Source organism: Pogona vitticeps, chromosome 5, assembly GCF_051106095.1.
Source record: "Pogona vitticeps strain Pit_001003342236 chromosome 5, PviZW2.1, whole genome shotgun sequence".
Classification (NCBI taxonomy): domain Eukaryota; kingdom Metazoa; phylum Chordata; class Lepidosauria; order Squamata; family Agamidae; genus Pogona; species Pogona vitticeps.
In genome coordinates, this window is record NC_135787.1 from 138,544,969 (window position 1) to 138,566,232 (window position 21,264).

Sequence of the window (21,264 nt, forward strand, 5' to 3'; positions counted from 1 at the left end):
CCTTGCTTAATGAGGAAATCGCTTGACGATTAGGTTTTTGCGATCGCAAAACGATGGTTTAAATGGGAAAAATCCACTTCACAACGATCGGTTCCCTGCATCAGGAACCGATTTTCGCATTACGACGATCTAAAAACAGCTGATGGTTGGGTTTCAAAATGGCTGCCAGGTGTACAAAATGGCTCCCTGCTGTTTTTAGGAGCCATTTTTCTCTATATAGGCACTCGAAAATGGCAGTCCCTATGGAGGATCTTCGCTGGACGGTGAGTTTTCAGCCCATTGGAACGCATTGAATGGGTTTCAATGCATTTCAATAGGCTGTTTATTTCGCTTTACTTTTTTATTTCGCTTTTCGCTCTACAGCGATTTCACTGGAACGAGTTAACATCATCAAGTGAGGCACCACTGTAATAAGAAGAGGTGCCTAGTCTCCACATAATTATAAAAGCAGCGAAGGAAAACCAGTAAAATTAAAGATCAAAGAGCTAACCATTCCAAACCTAATTCAGAATATAGGACTTTTCTTTAATCTCTTTTGCTTAAGTCTCTTCACCACAGCCATAACTAGAAATAGCTAGAAATTTTGATACCCAGAACAACCAGTGCAAAATGTGCCCCCAAGTCAACTTTTCACATGAAAATAATACAAGAATTACAGTACTGAACACCTTGCTAGCATCTCACCCTTTCATAAAAACACATCAAAAGAGATCTTTAGATCTCTGTGTTTGTGTATGTACACAGTAGATATATACATAATTTAGGTGTGGGGTGGGTGTAGATAGATAGTTTAGCATTCCACAAAAGTTAATAAGCTGATTTTTTACAGTCCAACCCAGAAGCCCTGTCTACTGAGCCTTAGGAGGCCCTGTCTACCCACACAGTTGAGGGAGGCCAGCCCTCCATCTGGATAACTTTCCCGTTCCCAAGCCCTGAGTAGAACTGCCCTCTGCTGGCTCAGAGAGGCCTTCTATACTGCCTACCTTATCTCTGCTCTCCCCTGGAACCCGATCTACTAGCCATTTGGCCTGCTGAAAGCCCATTCACCCTGGAGGCATGATCTACTACCATATAGCCTTTTAATTTTAAGACTGTGTGGGAATAGTGAGATGTAAGTAAGACAGGTGGGGGACAGTGGGGGACGTGGTGCTGCGGGCTAAACCGCAGAAGCCTTTGTGTGCTGCAGGATCAGAAGACCAGCACTCGTAATATTGAATCCACACGACAGAGTGAGCTCCCATCACTTTGTCCCAGCTCCTTGCCAACCTAGCAGTTCGAAAGCATGTAAATGCGAGTAGATAAATAGGTACCATCTCGGTGGGAAGGTAAACAGCATTCTACGAAAAAAGCCGTGCTGGCCACGTGACAACGGAAACTGTCTACGGACAAACACTGGCTCCACAGCTTGGAAATGGGGATGAGCACCGCCACCTAGAGTAGAACACGACTGACTAAAATGTCAAGGGGAACCTTTACCTTTACCTAAATATGACAGTATTTGGACATTTATATGCCCAGTACAGTGCAAGGTTGAAACATGTGGTAGCTAAATGTCTGTGTTTAAAAAAAATCTCATTTTCTAACCATTTCTACAGGCAAAAAAATTTGCATGTTTAAATTATTATATATTAACACTTAATGTGGGAAACTGGAATAAGTCATTGTTAATATGCAAATACACCAATATATGCAGACAATGCTAAAAACACTGCAATTTTTAGGTAATTAAAATGTTGTGACAAGAAAATCTGAATTCTATGATTGTATAATGTTATACAGGTGCCTCACATTTTTGTAATTCTTGCAAAATTTATTTTGTAATGATTACTATTTTATATAAGGTAAAGGTAAAGGTTCCCCTTGACATTTAGTCCAGTCATGTCCGACTCTAAGGGGCGGTGTTCATCCCTGTTTTCAAGTCGAAGAGCCAGCGTTTGTCCGTAGACAGTTTCTGTGGTCACGTGGCCAGCGCAAGTAGACACGGAATGCTCTTACCTTCCCACCGTGGTGGTACCTATTTATCTACTCGCATTTTTACATGCTTTTGAACTGCTAAGTTGGCAGGAGCTGGGACAAGTGATGCGAGCTCTCTCTGTCGTGTGGATTTGATCTTACAACTGCTGGTCTTCCGACCTTGCAGCACAGAGGCTTCTGTGGTTTAACCCGCAGCACCACCACGTCCCTATACTATTTTTTACAGTTTATTCTAAATTGTCCTAATCATGTAAAGTTCAATGGGTTATGGAAGGCAATGAAGTGTTGATAATACCAGTGGCAACAGTCAAGATAGTCTACAGCAGTGGTTCCCAACTTTGGTTCCTCAGACTTTCTTGGACTGCAACTCCCAGAAGCCATTGGCATATCCAGCTAGTGGTGAAGGCTTCTGGGAGATGAAGTGCAAGAAACTCTGGGGAGCCAAGAATAAGCACCAGTGGTCAAAAAAAAAAAAAAACCAGCCTTGACAATTGTTTTGCATTTGGGAGAGAAGTTCTTAAGTGATGAAATAAAGAAGTCAGCTTCTGGGGTTTTTCCTTAATTAGTGTCACTTTATGCATCATAGCAAGCACAAGAGGATATCCTCCAGACCTTCTTGACTTGCTGCCATTGGTGTTGCCAATATTTAGGCTGCCCTCTGCTATGTAAAGCTTGCCTGCTTTTCCCTGCTGGCAATGTGGGCATGATATTGTGCAGCAATATCAGGCCAATTTCTGGCATTTTGAATCATGGATACAGAAGCACAATATCCAACATTCATAGAGGGTGGGATGTTTTTGTTTGTTCATTTTTGAAGACTTGAATATGGACTTCACAACAGGTATCGTCTGGTTCCTTGCCTCAAGTGACAAAATGACTTGGGCAGGCCTTGCACCTAGCCCTATGCCTGTCATCTGTCTCTTTAGGGTTCAGTTCTGTGTGGCTTTGAGAACAATTGATTAAAGCAGGACCTAGGGGTTAGGCTACCAATGCTATCTATGCACTGTGCCATGAGTACCATTTCTCACCGGACAGTTGAGCCAGATGCCACTCAGAATCACCCTTGTGAGCAACAGGAACAGTCTTCTGGACGTCCTGGGAAAAGCTTTTCTTACCCTTTTGTTTTCAAGTTGTTGATGTGTTGGAAGAATTTCTGTTTCAGAATGCTTTAGCACTCCCTGTGGTTCCACACTTTCCTGATTATTCTTCTGTTTTTAATATTGGCCATTTAATGTATAGAAAGTGGATTTTCTCCTTCGTTCATTTTCATTGTGCCTTAAGACATTTGCTTATTCTCTACATTCCCCCCCCCCAAGAAAAAGTTGGTTCTTTTAACTATTCTCTAGGACGAGGATGAGCAAAGTGCATTCATCCAGATGTTTGTTGGACTACAAACCCCAGCTTTTCTGGCCACTGTCTGTGCAGTCTAGGAATGCTGGGAGTTGTAGACTAGCAACATGTTGAGGACCAATCAAAAGGGCCAAAGACTAGTACACAAGTATTTCGAAGTTATTTATTTAGAATACTTACATACTTCATGATAGTCCTAAGGAATGCTCAAAGCACCTTACAAAACCCATATTGGTACAGGAATGTAAAGAATGCGGTGGCCATAAGGTTCACTTGACAGCTTAAGGTCGCTCTCATTTCTTTTTCTGTCCTTTTCCCTCATGCTAACAAAATGGTTACTGAATGATGGTTGAGAAGAGGCAAAACAATGGGGCTGGCTTCTGAAGAGGATAGCTGAAGGTCTTCCTTTCTTTCCCTCTCCCTCTTCTTCACTCAGCCTGGCAGAATGGTCCAGGAAACCCATCTCATTCAGGCAGGCCAAGCAATTAACTAATGGCAAATGCTATTTTCCTGCCGTGAAAAGATATTGCTTCTGCATCCCACATTTTTCATTTCTTCTTCCCTCTCCCTGAATTTCCCTAGCTGAATTTCATTCCCCTGTCAAATGATATGTAGGGTAAATGCCAGTCACTTTCTTAAGGATAACAACATGAACTGCCTGGCTGGCTGTAAATCATGGTATCGCATTTCAGCGCTGAAGAATTCCTGCCAGTGATTTCCCTTAGAGAACGAAATGTGTGTTTTACTGATAAAGGCTGCAGGGAGAACAGCTCCCTGCTCTGTAATTTCCCATGCTCTTGCCAACCTTGCAGAGATAAGTGTTCAGACAACTGAGGTTCCCTTTCACAAACAGGCTCAGAAGGCATAAGCCTGATACTTCTATCTAGCCAGGTGACAGCTTCTTAAATGCATCAGCAGTTTTCTACTACCTTGTGGCACTGCTGATAGTTTTCAGTTAGATATGAACAAAATAGCACTCCCCTTGACTTCCCACCCCCATTCCCAAACTTCAAATAACCACTGGTGCTTGCTCGTACCTCTTCCTCATTTCTGACCCAGCTTGTATCTGTTATTCAAATGGCATTGTGAACTTTAAATAGAAGAATCAAAGAGTTTGTATGTTTTGAGTTTCACAAGGCAAGAAAGCTCAAATGAAATTGTGTGTTCTTTCCAAAAGAAAGAAATGATAGAACTTACAGATTCCTGCACTAATTGATCAGTCAGCAGAGATGTCATGCTTTTTGCTCCATATGGCATATTAATAACAGCACAAATTGAACCCTTCATATCCAAGTGTTTTTAGAGCATATGACACTTTAAACTGATGCAGGAACTTCTGAGTTTCCTTTTTATTTCAAGTCTTTTTTTTTTTAAAAAATCCACAGCAATTTCTAGGAATGAGAACAAAAATGTTCACCACGATTGGATTCACTGTTGCTTTAGCAGGGGTAGGGAGATGATGCATGGAGATTTTCAAAATGAAAGGAGCCAAGTGCTTTTGTTGAGGATATTTCCAATCTTACAAAGTCAGTTCATTCAAATTTATTTTAGCTAGAGTCTTCATCTTTGCTACTTCAAATTCCCCTTCCCGCTCTCCTCTCCTCCCTCTAGTTGCAGCTTTCTATCCCAGTTTCAAACTGAGGATCAAAACAGATCCCTCACCAACCAAGAAGGTTGTGTTGGGGGTTGGATATCTGTAATTAACATGTAAATTAGTAGGCTGATTAGCTCTGGTGAAGGCAATGGATGCAACATCATCTGAGGCACAGATGATGAAATCCACTGCCAAGGCTTGTAATACCAGCATTTTAAACTCTTAATTGAAGTTCAGAGGCTATGCTGTACTCCTGGACTTGGTAAGGATGTCAGCATGCAGCTATCTCACTGTGTTTATGATTGCTTTTCCCTTGTTGAAGACATTCTGCTATTGTACTCTTATTTGCTAATGTTTGTGTAATTCAGTGTGGCTGATTATAATTAGCACGTGAGGTACTGGGGTACATCACAACTGTGGAATTGGGGGTGTGATCAGACATGTGACTAACACATACATCAGCACTCCATTAGTCAGCCACAATTAGCTGGAGCAAGTTACACAAACATTACAAAAAACATTTATAGGATTTTGACCATTGTCATCTGAGCCTGTGAGACTACAGAGTAGCTATGTGACTAGTAGTGAAAAGAAGCAAATAAACATAAAGAATATAGTACCTATAGCTGCTGAGAGAGAAGCTGAAAAGCACTGTGTTATCTTAGAGACAAATGTGTTCCTTGAGATATGAGCATATTTCCTACAAAAATCCATGCAACATCCCCTTGTTACAAGAACACTAAGCAGCAAGTGTTTGCCTGTGGTGAGGAGTAAATTTACAAACAAACCACAGAGATACCAACTGTAGCAATAGCTGATCACGAGGAGAGCTTTCTTTTATGGTTCACCAATCAACCACTCTGAGACAATAATAATTTGTGGATGTGTTCTCACATCCCCCATGACTATCAGAACAGAGGAAGGCCTCAGAAGAACAAGACACTCATGTGAAAGTTATATTTTATACCAGTCCTTATTCCTATCTATATTTATGGACTCCAAATCACTATTATCAATTAGTAGTTTATTTATGTTTCTATATTTGCATGCATTGAGGCTTTTCTTATAGCAGATTATATACTAGCAGCCGTCAATGCAGGCACTGTGGCAGCCATTTCATTGATTGTTAGGCATAACAGATGGAAAACAGATACAAGGGAGTGACTGCCGTCCACCAAAATTAAAATCTGGAAGTCTCTTTTATGCAAAGTATCTCCCTGGAAAACTTAGAAGAATGTATTTCTGATCCTATAATGAATAATAGCATGTAATAATGTGTTTGAGGTCTTAAATTAAGGAAGCTTTCCATGTATCAGATCTCTCCCATTAATTTGACTTTGAATATACAAAGACTGTTGCCCTGCATATACATTTGCTTTCCAGTTCCAAAAACACCTTGTTTCTACAGTAATTGCTGAAAGACCATTTTTCTCTGAACTTCCTGCAGTCTGATTGTCTTCCACACATTCTAAAGAAAAATCACTTACATTTTCCTCTATGGTGTTTATTTGGGGGAGGGGGGGTGTGGACTCTTGGAACATGGACAAATACCTTAGGTTTTAATTCACACTAATTTACAATTTGCCATTAACTGCACAATTCACTGCATATCTACTCATACTGAATTCAGTGGGGATTACTACCAGTTATGTGTGCATAAAATCACAGTCCTTGGAGCATCTTCAATGAGTATAGAGATCAATACAACCAATATGACATTTTATAACTGTGGAAAGACTTACACAGCTTGTTAAATTCATATAAAAAGTTGTATTTTGACTTCCACATGGAATGAGTGAAATGCAGATTTTAATCTAAATTAGTGATGGTATTCAGAGGTTTGAAGACTGGAATTAGGTCAGAACAATTAAGGTGGAGCACAGTGTTTGAAAGCATTAAATAAGAATATCAGATTTCAGTCAGTTTTTCATCTGAAATCCCAGAACACATGGAAGATAACTGAAGCAAGCTTCATTTCAAGGCCACTGAACACTTCCTAAGCATTCATCAACAAAAAAGTCCCCCCAAATAAATAATCACACACACACTTCAGAAAGAATCTGAGAAGTGCAATTCTCCATTTTAAGACATTTTTTAAAGACCCTAGACCACATGTGTCAAACTCAAGACTGGTGGGCCAAATCCAGCCCACCCAGCCATTTCATGTTGCCTGCTACTGTGCAGCATACAATATGCAGGCGCTTACTTGGCCACACCTCATCCTCTGCAAGGATGCTGGCAATCTGCCCAGCGGGACTTCTCATCCCAGCATTCCAAGCAGCGAAGAGTCAGAAAGTGCAGCCACTTGGGTGGCGTACAGCTAGGGTCGCCAGATACATGGGTACCAAAAGGAGGACATAGAAAGACAAAAAAGAGGACAGAGGAGGGTTATTAAATGTTTCATTTAAATCGTTCCGACTTAAACCCACAATCAATACAATTTTATTACAATAGCTCTTAGTGAAGCAACCAAGAAACAGTCATATTAAAAAATAAAAATGAATTCAATGGAGGCTTTTTCCTCAAAATACCAAAAAACATTATTTAAACAGCCAATTGTACAATTATTGCCTTATAGGTAAAGGTTCCTCTTGACAATTTATCCAGTCGTGTCTGACTCTAGGGGGCAGTGCTCATCCCTGTCTCCAAACCGTACAGCCAGTATTTGTAGACAGTTTCCGTGGTCACACATGGCCAGCACAACTAGACACTGAATGCCGTAACCTTCCCACCGTGGTGGTACCTATTTATCTACTTGCATTTTTACATGCTTTCAAACTGCTGGGTTGTCAGGAGCTAGGACAAGCGACAGGAGCTCACTCGATTGCGTGGATTCGATCTGACGACTGCTGGTCTTCTGACCTTGCAGCACAGAGGCGTCTGAGGTTTAACCCGCAGTGCCACCACATCCCTAACAATTACCTTATGATCTTTATTAATTACATGATATATCCCGGTGCCTGCTTTTGTTGTTCCTTCACTTGTGCCGAGGCGAGCTCTGCGAGAAGGTTCCCCTTTTTCCCTGCCTCCTTTTACTGCTGCCGCCTATTCTCCCTCTCCCTCTTTCTCTGGCAGATGTCTGGCACAGAGCCCCGCTCCTACTCTGAGTCCCTTTCCCTGCAGCTTCACTTCTTCTCCACCAGCCTTCCTCAATGTTTCCTAGCCGCTGCTGCCTTCTCTCCTTTCTCAACTCCTGATGCTCGTTCGAATGCCTCCAGGCAAACCCACAAACATTTTTTCCCCTTAGAAAAAAGATTCTGCCCTTCTCCGGCCGCCGCTCTCTCTCAGCTCTCTCCTTTTGTTTTGCCAATTCCCTCTCACTCATGGTGTGTGTGTGTGTGTGTGTGTGTGTGTGTGTGTATGCATGTATATAACTTGCTCTCCTTTCCTTGCTAATCTTTACATGCAGCTTGCTCAAAACGAAGCAGGAAGTCAGCTCCAGAAGCAAAGGCTCCACGTGGGCATGGCTGATTTACAGCCCAAAGTGGATTGTGACCCCATCAGAGACTGCTTTCCACCTTCCACGTTTCCCCCTCCCATCCAAAATTATAGCACAAAATATTACAAAAGACGGACATTTTAAAGGTTTTTAGCTTTGCTTGCCGGACAGAGGACATTAGGCTAAAAAGGAGGACATGTCCTCCTTTTGCCGGACATCTGGCAACACTACATGCAGTACCTTGGGAAATCTTATCCTCGCTATTGCCCACTCCTGTTTGTATCTGCTTGCCATTATTTCTAGACTTTGATCATAGACTTTTACTTTCAGAGCTAGTTATTACTTCTGCTATTACTAAAACCAATAATAATCCAACGAGGAGGATTATATTTAATATCATAAAGAGTAGATACATTTATATAGTCTTACAGATACAACTGGCCCTTTGAGGGCAACCATAATGCTGATGCGGCCCAAGATGAAATTGCATTTGACACCTTTGCCCTAGACCTTTCCTGGGCTCCTTAATTTCCACTCTCTTTTCCCTTAAATTGATATAATTTTCTGGTAGTTTCTTGTTTTGAAAAAAGGGTCAGGGGAGCAGGATTTGTGGGGAAACCAGGTGGGTGCAGCACTCAGGCCCTCTGTAGTTTCCTACCCCTGTTATAAACTAGCATCTCTGGACCAGTCTTTTTCATTTGTTCCCCCACAAACCTGTATACTTTCTTTGTTTCTTCACCGCACAGTTCTCTCTTCATTCCTTGCTATCCATGGCTTTAAAAAATGTGTTCTGCACATATTTTTGTTTTGTTTTTCACCTTCTTTCATTGTTGTTGCTGCACTACACAGGTTTTGTCCAATATGAATACATAAAAACAAACCATAATATCAAACATCTATTCAGTGTGTGGTATACGTTGCACAGAAACCTCCCAACATTTACAGTCTGTTTACCCTATTAAGTCTAGGTCATTTCATGCCACCTAATGCAATTTCACTTGCAAGTGACAACAATAAGAGTAGTATCTGAATTTAACAGCTTCTTTTTTAATCAGTGAAAAAAAGATGTATTTTAATATGCATTGGAGGATAACGTGGTTATTCTCGGTTGTCAGGTTAAAGTAATCAATCTTTTACTCTTCAAAGCAAAGGCAAAGTGTGCTGTTTATATACCACCCCATAGCACCTAAAGCACTCTCTGGGCAGTTTACAAGTTAATTATGCAGGCTACACATTGCGCCCCCAGCGAGCTGGGTATTCATTTTACCAACCTCAGAAGGATAGAAGGCCGAGTCAATCCTGAACTGGCTACATAGATTGAACCCCAGGTTGTGAGCACAGTTTTAGCTGCAGTACAGCCGTTTAACCACTGCACCACGAGGCTCCTTTAAGACTCTTTTTTGCTGCAACAAACTAAAATCAATGCACTACACAGGTTTTGTCCAATATCAATACATAAAAACAAACCATAATAGATAAAACTGGCCCATAATAGAGGTCAGAATTCCATCGATAATGCATGTGCTCTCATCCAGACATGGACCAAATTGGGTGTGGTAGTGCACAGGTCTAAGAAATAGTAAACAATAAATACATGAGATTTACAGGATGTGTGTGAGAGAATAAAAATGGTCAATATTTTCCAAAAACGCAAGGACAACTTTTTTAAATGCATGGATCGCAGCATGAGAGAGGGAGAGGGAAGCATCCATTCCAAATTCAGCAATTTCTTATGAGGCATACAAATATTTCACAAGAAATACAGACACACACACACAAGATATAAATATGAAAGTATACTGACAGATATTAAGAGAAAAGATCTCTGCTTTGAGGGGTGGCAGTGGGGGGGGGGAGGTGTCCAGATTTTCACACCAGTTCTTTCACCTTTTTACCTTTTTCTTCAGTACAACCAGTTCTATTTCATCAGCAGATGTTAAGGTCAGAAGGAAACACTGAAATCATGTACTGTGACCCCTATAACTAAGGCCAATTTCTTTCCCTCTGGCTGTTTCTGTATGAGGGTCAGTGACCTTTATTGGGAGTAAACATATCATTTAGGACCATATCTAGGTGATCTTCTCAGGCCTCAAAGTCATGGAGAATCCACAAAATTGCTTGCAAGTGTGGTTTCTGATAAATTTGGTGTCTTATTTTCCATAGTGTTTGTCCTTGAGCTAAATCTCATGTTAGCCTCAAAAAAGCAGACACATTAAAATGAGCAGCATTTTAAAGTTGATTTTTGGTGATTTTTGTTTGAATTAACCCTGGACTTAATCATTTCTATGTCTAATCTTTCACCTTAAATTGCTTATAGCAGAAGATTCTTTCCACCCTTTGTCCATAAAAATACCCTAATATTCAGTTATGACAGTTCTCCAATTGCAAAAGGAACTTATCCTAAAGTCAATCTAGGTGTTACCAGTACTAATCTGGACAGGGAAAGCAAATCTCCCATGCTCCTATGTGATTATTATTTAAAGTCTTTGTTTCCTCCATTGAAAGGTATATAGAATGAACTATTCTTTTCATAAAGAATGTCTGTCACCTCTGTAGAGTTTGTAGCCTCTTCCAATACATGTAGAAATCTTATTGCCAGTTGCTGAAGAAGGCTCATATCGAATCTTACTGAAAACTCAGATAAGATCAATGGGGTTTAATTTATCTTGGCATACTGCAGGCATAATTCCTGAATATGGCTTTAAATACAGCCTTTTTCATTCTGAAAGGCTGAAAAACTTCTGAAAATTGTCAAGATACTGTGTTTTTCCGAAAATAAGACAGGGTCTTATATTAATTTTTGCTTCAAAAAATGCAGTAGGGCTTATTTTCAGGGGATGTTTTATTTTACAGTCATGTTATCTTCTTCTGGTTGCTGCACAATGGTGGGGGGTGGGTTTCACTTAACTGGGGCTTATTTTTGGGGTAGGGCTTATATTATGAGCATCCTGAAAAACTAGGTCTTATTTTCAGGGAAACAGGGTAGCTAACTATCTCCAAAGTCTGAAATATAAAGGAGGTCCCATATATTGCAGTGCACAAAACACAGATATTATTCTGAGTACCTAAATTTGCCTACTGTATTTGTATCATAAGCATTGTAATATACTTGATTGCAATAAAAATTAGACAATAATCTGTATATAAACCCACATAAAATGCAAACTGGTTAACAAAAAATAACGCTGTAAAGCTTAGATAAGTGTATCAGATAATTTTGGCTTATATGAGCAACATCAAGAGCCCTTGGAGCAGCTAGCATAAAATCTTCCATAGTAAATGTTGAGGTACATAGAGAATAGATTGGTATAATGCTGGCTGTTTGTCTAGGCAATCACAGGGAATTGTGTTTATGTGAAAACCTTATTTTCTTAGGTTTGCTTTGGTTCTGCCACGGTTCCATCCCATGGCCTATTAAGTGTACCTAAATGTGAAGCCATGATAATCAGTGCTAGCCAACCAGATGGGTACTACTTTTTTGCATGGTTCCTCTATACTGGTACCACACAATTTCTCAAATCCAGGGATGATGAATATATTTACAAAGGATCTAGAGGAGGTCTCTCCCAGCTGGTGCAGGAATTCTTCCATCCCACACCACTAGTCCTCCCAGCTGACCTACTGTTACCTGTAACCTTACATCCGCACTGGCCAATCCCATCTGGAAATCCCCACTTGATGACTAAGCAGCATATGTTGTTTAGGAGAGTCTTATCAGCAAAAACATTTGAAATGTGGATTTTTCAAGGAAGCTTATTCCAGGAAAGAAGGTCTGCTAGGAGCTACAATGAAGGCTATCTACAAATGACAAGTTCAGTTCCCCTCTAGGTGAGTAGTGTGATGAATATCCCAAATAGGAAAGCACTTGTTTGCTTTTTGTTATTGAATTGTTTATGATATATCATGCCACTACGGATGGCTTTAATATTAACAATTAATGTTCTCAGATGTATGTAGCTCATAAACAACGTGATGGCAGACCTTCATCTTTGGCAATTCAGCTAAATTCCTTGGTCTTTTACAAGATTCTGCCAGATGATCCCAAGCTATTTAAGGGAATGTATTTATTTAGCTGACATTAGTCCAAGTCTACTATTAAAGAAGACAGTGCCTTTTTGTTTTAAGAAGACACAAAGGAAAACTCCACTGAAAGACTGCAATGAAATGTTAACAGCATGTGGTAGACTTATTGTGCTGGTTGGAATGGAAAAGTCTTAGCTTGTTAACGATATTCTGCAATAGAAAGCAAATCTTTGCTAACTTTATGATATTAATTAAAGCAGTTTGTTGATGTGTCTCAGCAAACTTTCAAATCATGCTGTTTTCAGCAGAAAAGTATGTTCTCTTGTGGAGTCATGGATGTACAGAGAGACAGGTTCGAACTACATGTTTGCAATAGTCCAGAGGAAAGGTATTTATTGTAGGTTAACTGCAAAAGAGCATGAGATCAGTTGTAACACACACCAAAGTTGCATTGCCTATTTCTTTGTTTTAATTTATTGTAGGTGGGCTTGCATGCTGCTGTTGTGGACATGTCAAGGACTGGACACAATGTCCCTTGATGGGACTGCCCTGCTTTGCCCCACCCCTTTTAAAATTATTTTTAAGAATGGTGTTTATGCACATATTTGGATGTGCAAAAATACAGGTTTTAAAAAATGAGTTGCACATCTGCCTATGTGAACATAGGTGCAAGGAAGGGGAAAAACTGAAGACACAGGGGCAGTTGAGGGAGGGAGGGAGGGAGTGAGTGAGTGGTGAGACAGGAAGGAGGGACGAGACAGGCAGAGGTGAATCCACTGCCTTGGAACCTGAATGCCTGGAGGCCCTGCAGGGTGCCCCCTGAACAGCAAGAGGTTCCTTCTGTTTTATCTGAAGTAGCAACCCTTCTAGTTTACACTAAAAGTTTATTAATATTAATGTTTTAACAATTGTTTTTAATACAGTATAGGAAATTATTATAATATTGCCTATTTTTAATGTTTTTAAAAGTTTTAGCATTGTTGTACACCGCTCTATTTCTTAAAGAAATGGGAGTGCCTGACCATCTTATCCATCTCCTGAGAAACCTATATGTAGGACAGGAAGCAACAGTTAGAACTGGTCATGGAACAACTGAGTGGTTCAAAATTGGGAAAGGAGTACGGCAAGGCTGTATATTGTCCCCCAGCTTATTTAACTTATATGCAGAATACATCATGCAAAGGACTGGACTGGAGGAATCCCAAGCCAGAATTAAGATTGCCAGAAGAAACATCAACAACCTCTGATATGCAGATGATCCCACTCTGATGGCAGAAAGTGAGGAGGATTTAGAGGGTGAAAGAGGAGAGCGCAAAAACTGGTCTGAAGCTCAACATCAAAAACACCACTGATAATGGTGCGGCTAAAAAAATCTTGTAAATTAATAAATAAATGAATACCTAGTGGGATTTAGAGACTATACTTCTGTTCATGCAGCCTAAAATGGCATTTGCCTTTTTTGTAAGCACATCGCACTCTTGGTTCATATTTAGCTCGTGATCTACTCTGACTCCAAGATCCATCTCACTCATAGTATTGCTGAGCTATGTATCCCCCATCTTGTTACTGTGTGTCCCCCCCCCAGGTGCTGTACTTTGCACTTAACCCTGTTAAATTTCATTCTGTTGTTTTCAGCCCAACTGCTCAAGCCCACCTAGATGACTTTGAATGTTGTTTCTGTCTTCCAGCATGTTAGTTATTCCACTCAGTTTTTGTTGTCTGCAAATCTGATTAGCATTCCCTGTATTATCTGATCCAGGTCATTTATAAAAATATTAAATAGTACTGGCCCCAGAACTAAAACCTGGGGTAGCCCACTTGTTGCTTCTTCCCAATTTGAGAAGGAGCCATTAATCATCACCCTCAAAGTATGATTCTGTAGCCAACGGTGTATCTACTTGACAGTTGTTACATCCAGCTCACACCTAGTTAACTTGGTAATCAGAATATCATGGGGCACTTTGTCAAAAGCTTTGCTGAAGTCAAGATATACGACGTCTACAGCATTCCCTCTGTCTATCAGGGAGGCTACCTGATCAAAAAATGAAATCAGATTACTCTGACAGGATTTGTTCTCCCAGAGTTTCTCAAAGGTGGGGTTCATTATTATCAGCAGCTGTAACACAATTTCATTCTTTTTTCCTTGAGGATTTTAAAGTGGTGTTGTTCTTTTTTGCACTGCCATTGTAAATAGCAACAGAAGAATCCATGTTGGCATTCTGGATGCCATTTTGCTACCTCATAATGCCCTCTATTTTGTGTAATTCATGAACATTCAGATGGTGGTGAAAAGGAGAATACACCCACCTCACCCTCCAATGGTGTAGAAGTTTTGGAAATTATTCTGTGAAGTAGCCTTCTATAGCTGGGACAGCAAGAAGAAGAAAAATCTAGTTATCTTCAAAAATGTCTTCTCAGCAATTTTGCTTCAGCACTGATGGTAATTTCAGGATCCAGACCCTTACCCAGTTATATTCTTTATAGATCTTTGTAGATAACTTTTTGTTTTTACTGAAGAAGGCAGTTTTCTAGAGCCTTGTAGTGGGTATGAGAGAGGCCAGGGTCACCAGATGCAATAACATGAGGCTTCCATTTTTTTTTGGTCCTGGGCTTCTTTAGACTGCCTTTGGGTGAGTTTCCTCCCTAATTATCATTAATTTGTAAGATGGCTGAGGATGTTCCATTTGTTTTTTTGTTTTATTTGTTTTAAATTTATATTATACATCTCTTCCTTGTTCTGTACCTTCCTTGGCTGTCTGGCCTCCTGACCTGAAAAAGCCTTGTGCGAGGAATGAAACTTAAGATTTGAAAGAAGCAGAATAAAGTTATATTTTATAAACCACTGACCAGGAACAAATAGTTATTTCATATGACCCTGAAAAGGGGAAGTAATATGAATAGAGTGTTTTGTTCAGGTTTTCATTGTTGGTTTTTGTTTGTTTATTTGTTTGCTTGTTTGTTTTCCTTTCCCTCTCTCCCACCCTTCTTTTTCTTTTTCTTTTTTGGATGGCCAACTCTCAGTCGATTGAGGGATTCTGGGAATTGTTGTCCAAAATAATAACTTCTTCAAGTCTAGAGTAAGACCATGAAGGAATGTAGAAGAGAAGATATGCAGGGTCCAGCTAAGTAAACTTTATATTTCACAACTACTACAAAAAGGAGGCATTGAGTACCTCACAGACATGTGAATCAACTTCCATTCCACTGAATTCTTCTCTACCTTTGACAGCTGACTTTGTATAAACCTATCAAGATCATGGGTTCCATTCAGCCCCATGGTCTCAGCACAAATTAATCCAATTCTAGAAAGAAGAGATGATGCGCATGCCTTATGTACAATTGTAACATTTGCTTTAACCAGCTCTGATTTATGGAGCTTACATTATTGGGCTAAGAAGAATATATAAATTATAAAATCCCTAAAATGTCAGTCACGAACTGTAATAACCAATTTGTCACAACTATAGACAGCTAAACTTGTGTGGTAAATTTGTTCATAATTTATAATGTTCAGCTGGTCTGAGTTGTCAAAGAAAAGAATCCAATTTTTTCATAAATGCACTTGATTTATCTGAAAAAACAAAAACTACTTCTGTGTCATGATTCATGCATGTTAGGGTTCTACTTTTTTTGCTCCTGAATTTTCTAAGAGTAATAACCACTATGTTGAAAGAATCATAGCAGAGCTTTGCTTTTCAAGTCTCAGAATCCCCAGACAACATGGCCATGTGGGGTTTGGGGATTTGTAATCCAAAGAGTAACATTTCCATGCTATAGCCATAAAAACAAAGCTCTTAAAAAGGTTGGCTGTTGAACAAACTTAGTGCATCCCAAACATTTACCAAGGGGACATTTTCGGCCTGCGTGCAAATGAAACTGCCTTTTGCCAAATTAGACTAGTGGGTAAATGAATACCCAGTTTGCTGGGGAGGCAATGTGTAGCCAGCATAATTAACTTATTAACTGCCCAGAGAGTGCTTTAAGTACTATGGGGCAGTATATAAGATTCTTGCTTTGTGGTTTAGTGGTCTGTGTGCAGTGCTACTGACAATGGCTCTTCTTTAGCCAGAGGTCAGGAGTCTGTGTGGTTTGACTTCAAATCAGCATAAAGCAGCTCTCATGTTTATGAAAGTTAGAGCATTCCCAAGACAGAGTACCACTCAAAAATGTCACAAAGGATTCACTTCACAGTATCTGCATAGTCTGAATAACGTTTTTTTCTGAACAGAAAAAGCCCTGTTCAGGCATTACAAAATGTGGGATTCTGAACACGTTTAGAAGGCAGCACTTAGCCGCACCACCTCCACCATCATGCTGTATTTGCACTGCTGAATCTGAAGAGGAGAGAATCCTGTTTTCATGTACATTCTCCACATGAAAATCTGGGTTCTTGCCCATTTAGACAACCTACATGCAAGCAAAAACATCTCCTTTTCAGGCATGGGACAGAATGGGATGTTGGAGTGAGGAGGCTTAAAGTGTGTTTCAAATGCCAGATTTAGTGTGCTGCAGTATGGCTAAAGTGGCTTCATATTTTACACAGAGATAAGGAAAACAGAGGATTGAGTGGCTCATGTTTCCAGCTTCTTCCATTCTGATACAAAATGGAGAACTGTATACATTGTTCCTCCCTTCCCCAATGTGTCCCTATACATTCAGGAGTGACCTAGACAGTTTGCTTTCTGAGGTAAAGGATAAATTAGTGAAGCAGCTTCCAAATTTTGTGTATAGAAACGGAATGAAGTAACACTCTTGATTCAACAGTTGTGATGGTCGAGTCTCTTGCCTTACAGTTCATGAAAAAATACTATCATACAGTATAGGCCTTCCTGAATGAGGGACACAAGCTCGTACAGCAATATGCTTGAACAGGCCGGGGAACAGCAGCTTAGGAGGAGCTAACACCACTGCCTCCAATGTCATCCATTTCAGAAGGATGCTTCATTTCACTTAAGAATAAGGTTGGCCTTGTACACATCATGTTATAGACCGGAGAGCATAAATAGTTTCACCCCTTTTTTGGATGTGATACCAGATGTACAAATGGTTGATTCATGAGGCAGTTGTACATTTCAGTGTAGCACTGAAAGCAACCCTTTGCTTCACTTCTCTTCCTTTTAAACTGGGCATTAATATATGTATTTAAGAAGCATTCCCGAATGAGAAATCAATCATTTTAAAGTTTTGCACATTTTCTGGTGCCTTTGAGAGCATCCGGTATGTTTCCAAGATGAGATTATGGAAGGGAGAAGCAGAGGAAGATCAAAGCAAACTATTCTCTGAAAGAAATATTGTTACAGACAGTTCCCTCTCAAGTTCAGCAAAACATTCCAGGTTTTTCTTTAAAAGAGAGAGAAAAAAGAAATAAAAAAGAAATAAAAATAATACTAATAAAGCAAAACTTTATACTTCTGATTACTTCCAGGCATTTGTAAACTGAATGAGCAGTACTTTCTCAGAAGATCATTCCCAGCTTCCCTGACCTTGAAGGCATTACACAGATCGTATTCTCATACTAAGAATGTACTTGGGTGTACAGTGGAAAGCATATTATGAAGTAAATGCCCACCCACTTAGCAAGGTAGAACATAAAGAGAGAGAGAGAGAGAGAGAGAGAGAGAGAGAGAGAGACTTTACACACATACGCTTTTGGTTTGCTTCTTTCTCTCAATCTCTTTTTTCTTTTAAAAGATCTTTCCTGACTCTACAGTATTGTTTAGTTATCCACTGTGAGTATTAGTTGGACAATTGAATTTGTCATGCTTGAAGTTAATGAAGGGGCCTTGGCTTAGACAGATGTGTCACCCGCACACAATTGACCTTCGGGCTCATTTTAATAGCCCCAGGAGGGAAGATGAAATGTTGATGCTGTTAAAACTGTTTCACAGCTCTTAGCCTTATGTCTTTACAGTTATACAGTTTCAAATTGTAACTAAACTCTTGGTCATGGTCCACAAAATGGAAATCCCTTGAGCTGAGGCAGACAACACTTACAATCACGGAAACATAATCTCGGTTCCAAAACTGTCATTAAAAACATTTTGACATTGATTTATACTTGATTTTTTTTAAAAAAAAGGAGTGTGTGACTTCTTTATTTACACATAGATATATGAAAAGCAGCATCAAAGTCATGCCCACAGGCCACGTATAAAAAAAAGAAAATGTAAAACCAAAAGCAGACAAGGATAAACTAAATCCATATGTATTTGTGTTAGTCACTGCCAGGACACTGAGGATATGTTATGTGCCACTATGGTTTCAAACTGCTGGATAGCTCAGTGGTTTAGATATCTGTCTGCAGAGCCAGAGGTGGGAGTTTGATTCCCCACTGCACCTCCTTCAGAGGGGCTGGGTTCAGTGATCCATAGGGTCCCTTCCAGTTCTGCAGTTCCAAGTTCTGAGAAAATCTGCAATCATTGTATTTTGCTAACTAGAGCAGACCCAGAGGATCCATTACTAAATGGTGAGTCAACATTTATGTAAATCACATTGATTCAGTAGATCTTAAGTGCTTGGCTGTGGAGTCCAGGGTTAGGAGCCCAAATAATTATTGTGCCTCTAGCCAAAATCACACAGAGCATGTGGGGTTAATGGGGTTATGTTCCCTAGCACTTTTCTGGCCCTGGGCGAGCTCCATAGTCCCAGAGCATTACCAGAAGGAAGAACTGGTAAACCATTTCTGTGTACTTTATGCTTCAAAAACATTGGGAGGGTTGCCATAGAAAGGAATCAACTTGATGACACGTGGTTGTTATTGCTGTTGGTGGTGGTAGCATCATCACTGCAGATGTTCCAGAGATCTTCATCTGCATAAAATGTCTACGGCACAGAAGAGTCCATTGTGTTCTTGTCAGTGTGACAGACCTCTAAATCCAGGAAAAGGGCTTTTGAATTGGCCTCAGTTAACATATAGGGACTAGAAAAGATCATCAAGTGTAATGATGCATCACTTCAGACTAAGACCAAGATGGATGCGAAAGGTGGAAAGAAAGGAAAGCCGACATTTTGAAGATAGGCTCATTCATAGGATCATGTAAGTCAGAAGTGACTTGACAGTACGTAACAGCAACAGCAGAATGTCTCATGTCTGGAGGGTGGCGTAACAGAAGCAATACCTCGACTTGGCTTGTGATGACTAGTTCTCCACTTCTTTGTACTACCAAAGTCACACAAATCTCTGGGGGAAAAATCATTGCAAGGCAACTTTGTAGCTGGCAATGAAAAGCCAGAAGTCTGGCAATAATTCAGATCTGACAATTCAAAGTCACTGTTGTTTTTTCTCTCCAGGTAGTATTTTTACAGGAAACACTGAACGGAGAGAAAAATATAATTTCTCACTGGGCCTAAGGAGCAAAAATTAGTCTTAATATAGACATGTGCTGAATAACTATTCTACAGTAAAGATTTTCTCTCCCTCAATTAAGAAATTATGCACATAGTCCATGGAATTGATATTAATTAATTTTTAGATTATTTAATCTTTTGTGTACAAGAATGAGGAATTAGGAAGGAAACACCATACTTAAAAGTATTTGATGACTAAGACTGGTATGTTTGAAAAGATTTTTAAAATTATATTTTATTTAGAAATTGTTTGCCTAGACGGTACACTTGTTTTTGTTACACAAAAGGCCCAGTCAATCAAAATTATACCTTATTTCCTTGAAAATAAGATCTGCCCTGAAAATAAGCCCCATTTAAGTGAAAGCCCGCCCTCCACCATTGTGCCGCAACCAGAAGAAGATGGCATGACTGTAAAATAAAACATGTGTTAAATATCATTTCAGTATGTATGCTGTTCCTAATATTGCCATTTTTTGTAGCTCTGTTATTTCTGAGATCTGCAACTGCTTATAATGCTGTGTGAAATTTCTTGATATTGTTCCCAAAGCCCCAGTGACTATGGGGACTACTGAAGTGCTTTTCATCAACAAGTCAGATATTTCGATTGCCAGGTCTCTGTACTTTGTGAGTTTTTCCAATTCTTTGTTTTCAACTCCAGCATCCCCTGGAATTGCAATGTCAATGATCTGGACATTTCTTCGTTCTATTACTACTATGTCTGGTGTGTTATATTTAAGGTGTCTATCCATTTGGATCCGAAAATCCCACAAGATCTTGACATCATCATTTTCTGACACCTTCTCTACCTGATGTTCCCATGGGTTTTCGGAGGCTGGCAAGTTGTGTTTTTTGCATAATGGCCAGTGCACTTTTTTTGCCACTTTATCGTGTCTAATTTTGTAATCTGTTTGTGCAATATTTGGACATTCACTGATGAGATGTGACACAGTTTCATCTTTTTCTTGGCAGAGTTGACATTTGCTATTAACCAATTCCTTGGATCTTAGCTTTCATCACATTAATGTGGAGTGCTTGTCCTTGTGCAGCAAAGATCAAGCCTTCGGTTTCTTTCTTAAGGGTCCCCAATTTCAGCCACACTCATGTTGAATTATGATCATACTTTCCATCAATATTTCTCAGGTGTTGTCCATGTAGTGTTTATTTATTTTCAAATTGTTGTTTCTTATATTGAGCCTTTGTTTTTGTTGTTTTTGAAATATTCTCTATTTTCACTGTTTTAAGTAGTTTTCTTTGCTTGTACTGATATAATTTGGCCTTATTTTTTTCCTCCTCCTACCTTCTGTATTTGCAGTAATTCACAGCCTCCAATTTTTTGTGGTAAACATAATTTGGCTTTTACTTTTTCGTTTTTAAATTTTGAATCTTTCAAGTGTTTCAAGTTGCTAATGTCTGCACGTAATTTGTTTATTTTTCTTTCCATTTGAATTTTCCATTTTGGAGTGCCATGAGTTATCATGGAGGGGAGTATGATAATGATTATGCTGATGATTGCATTCATAGTGGAAATATGTCATTC